This window comes from Oncorhynchus tshawytscha, linkage group LG03 (assembly GCF_018296145.1).
Source record: "Oncorhynchus tshawytscha isolate Ot180627B linkage group LG03, Otsh_v2.0, whole genome shotgun sequence".
Taxonomy (NCBI): domain Eukaryota; kingdom Metazoa; phylum Chordata; class Actinopteri; order Salmoniformes; family Salmonidae; genus Oncorhynchus; species Oncorhynchus tshawytscha.
In genome coordinates this window covers 29,768,079-29,771,863 of record NC_056431.1, presented here as the reverse complement: position 1 = coordinate 29,771,863, position 3,785 = coordinate 29,768,079, and the positions used below count along the sequence as shown (strand labels likewise).

Genomic DNA, 3,785 nt, shown 5'->3' with positions numbered 1-3,785 from the left:
CTCCTACTCCAATGAATAGCAGGCTAGTGATTGCTTTGCAATGCTTGCAGTTAGACAATGGTTCCTTCCAAACCACTCATTGCTGAATTTGCGATTTCCAACTTGTGTAATGTTTATGTCCAATGGCCGATGAGCACCAATACGCATGGCAGCACCCAAGGGACTTGAATTTTCCATGAGTGACAGAACACTGAGCCAATCACGGCGCAACTAGAGAACATTACCAACCCCTACACTCCGTATTTTCCGATGGCTGCCCCACCACCACCACAGAAAGCGCTGAGCTAGGCTGAAACACCTACATTTTGGAGCTGCCTCACTCAAGAAAGGAGAAAAAGAGACCATGTTTGTAGGCAGCTTTATTAACTCAATAATTGTATTTATTTTTTACACTGTTTGCAAACTGATATGTGACACGTATCAATGCCAAAATAACATGCAAAAATAATGAATAAAAAAATATGTCTCATTTTTGTTGTTGTTGTTCACTGTTTTGCATATCAATACATATTACATATCAGTTTGCAAGCAATGTAATAAATAAAATCATTGAGTTAATAAACCTGTCCTGAATGGCGGGTCTCCACTGCCCTCACCCCAATCAAAGTTGCCCATCGCTGGTCTAAAAAGTGTGCTCAATGAAGGATCCTTTGCATTCTTTCTATAATCTGACCAGACACAGCCTCTTGGACTGTTGACTCAAACTCATGTTTCCTCTCTCTTGCTCTCTCTCCTTTGCTGCCAGACTAGCTTGGAATGCGCTTGTGTGATCACTCTCCACTGAGGAGAGCTGTTGGTTAATTGTCTCTTACATAAGAGTGCATTTGCACATAAGACATGTAAAAACAACAACAGAGCAACAGCGAGAGAATGCAGTCCTCAGCTATTTGAAATGGCGGTAGGGGCATAAGAGAAATGGGTATGATGTTTCCACATGTCCTTTTTACCATATACTATGAGGCTTTTTAACACAAATTTTTATTTTTATTGATGATGTGCTGTTTTTAGTGTGTGTGTCCTTGTTGTGATTTAATGGTGTATTTATTGGTCATATGTGTAATGGCTGGTGCTATCAAATTTGTCCATTGGGGGATTGTTTTATGGATGTGATTTCACATTAATTGCAGGGGGTCGGCAAGAGAGTATGTGTGTTCATGTGGTGGGAGGTGTTAGTCAGAAGAATTTATGCAGAAGAGTTATGCTGATTCCACATTTCACAGACATACAGTAGCAGGTGTGTTAGGGTTGGTGTGTGTGTGAATTTATTTGGGCGTGCGTGTGTGTGTGCATGCTTGGGGGTTGTCCGTGGAATTTGAGGAGGCTGTGTTAAGTCTGAGGATTAAAGGAACCCAGACACAGGACAGTGTTTATCTATTCTACATCAATACAATTCCTTGAGAGGGGAGTGCCTTGTTTCTAGGAACCAAAAAATAAATAAAAAATTCAGCAGCGTTCAGGTAAACATTGAAGGTTGCCACAACCTCAACCTTTTGGTTCTTCTCTCATGTACATGTGGATGTCCTGTTTTCTAACCTGAATTTCTCTTTCTGCCCTCTATCCCTCCACTCACTGGACACCACACTGAAAACAGGAATCTTTATGCCTGGTTCCACAGTAATTATGTAAGTAAGCGATATACAGGACAATGACACTACATTTCTATGGAAATTAACCATGACACAGGGTTGTGATGTGCATGAGATGTTTAGATTCTCCACCTGTGTGTCAACTTCTACTCTTACAGTATTACACACATCTGCTCAGGTTTGAAAGGGGATGCTATTCAATTAAACAAACAATGACGTACTGAACCATATTTATGTCAGTTAGTAGAATATAAACATTACTTTCCCTCTTTCAGAAGATCTGCTATAAGCATAACCATTATCAGCAAGGTATCATTAATCAAAGTGTATCTACTATAACTGGAATTATTAGGGATAGGTTAGTTTGCATTTTACTTGACTAATAATGTGACTGGACTAAGCCGTCATTGCTCATGTTGTGGCCTGTGTGTTGTCAGTATATGGTGCCCATTCTGCTGGTGGTGCATTCATCTCCTGGTCACCCAGAAGCAGATGTCACCAGGAAGATGGAGCGACTGTCACGACTTCCGCCGAGGTCGGTCCCTCTCCTTGTTCGGGCGGTGTTCGGCGGTCGACGTCACCGGCCTTCTAGCCATCGCTGATCCATCTTTCATTTTCTATAGGTTTTGTCTATTTTTTCTACACACCTGGTTTTCATTATCCAATTACATGTTCATGTATTTAACCCTCTGTGTCCCCCATGTTTGTTGTGCGTATTATTTCTATGTTCAGTTCGGTTCATGATGGCTGGCTTTTTGACTGGGTGCTGTGTTCACCCGTGCGTAATATTTACTGTTGGTATTTGGTCAAGTGTATTTTGTTTACCGTATGCCTTTATTTTTTGAGTAAAGTACGTTGCTCACTCATTTTGCTCTCCTGTGCCTGACTTCATGCACCAGCTACACTCAACTTCTGACAGTGACAGACTGCCGTGGCCAGGTTGAAGGGGTCTCCTCCCTGCAGCAGCCCACAGATGGAAGATGAGGTCATTATTTGTTGTGGAGCCTTTCTGTTTTCTCTCTGTTCTCTCCCTGTTTTCTTTCTGCAATTCCAGGTGATGGTACTCTGGTGGTAAATTCATGGAGGTGGAATCGCATCGTTGTAAAGATTTTCGAATTCGATTAAAATACTATGAGTCTTTGCAGACTTTAGAAAAGAATATGCATTATCCACCAATTAATGAAAAGTTTGTGAAAAGAAGCAGTGTTCATATAATGATTGGGAAGTGTCCAAATATAATAAGTGTGTTTATTTGTTGTTTCTCATAAATCATCACGATGCCCCATGCATTAACACAGTGAGTGATTTCTTCCACTCCATTTTTTTTATAGATGCTGTTGTAGACAGCAGGTGAGACGGCAATGTTCAAAAGGAGTGTAGTCTGAATAAACCCCCTGTTCAAAACAAATATACCCTGTAAACAATAGACAGGCAAAAGTGGGGCAACCTGTGCTGCCCTGGCCACTGTGGGCGGGCTGTGGGCTGTCATTGCCATGGTCCTAGCCAGGTCCTCCAGATATGCTGAGAACAATGAAGAGGGCATGGGTAAATCCTGTGTTTACATGCTTAGTGCACTCTGTGTGTGTGGTCGCAAACAGCTACCAGTTCCCTTCACAGCAGCAGCCAGCGTGGGCAGCTAGGGGTGTCAGCAATTCTCTCTCTCTCAGCTTCAGGCTATAGTATATTGATATCACTTCCTGTGCTAGTGTGCTTTTGTAGTTGCTGTGTGTTGCAGTAAAAATACTATTGGCTTGGCTTTCCTCCCTCAAAATGAGCAAAATACAAATATGCGGAGTTGTACGCTGGATTGTAAAAACATTGTAGGCGAATTGACTGCATAGTTTGTGCTATGGGAGGTTGCTGGTGATCTTTTAACGACATCTGCCACACAGCCGTGCCCAAGACCAGTTCAATGGAGCTGTGGTGTTTTCTCCTTTTTTTAAATTCAGCAACTGAAATGGCCAGAGAGGTGATGAGGTACAAATATTGTGGCCACAATTGAACTGAATTCAGTTCTCTTTGCCTGGATGGCCAGACAGCACCAGCAACATAGCTCTCATCTCATCAGAGTAGGAATTTACTGTTCTTATATGCCCTCACACTTAACATCGAGCAACTTATCAAAATAACAACTTACTGGTACTTCTACAGATTTAAAGCTAGAGGTATGGTCTAAATTATTTAATGATCAATTATGAG

General features: G+C 41.8%; 1 long non-coding RNA gene across 1 annotated transcript; it reads left to right on the top strand.

Annotated features, from left to right (window-relative positions):
• The first annotated feature begins 765 nt into the window (after positions 1 to 765).
• LOC112245329 lies at positions 766 to 2,472 on the top strand. Its single transcript, XR_002952712.1, has 3 exons — positions 766 to 919; positions 1,592 to 1,622; positions 2,024 to 2,472. It is a non-coding gene; the product is annotated as an uncharacterized LOC112245329 (long non-coding RNA).
• Positions 2,473 to 3,785: the final 1,313 nt, after the last annotated feature.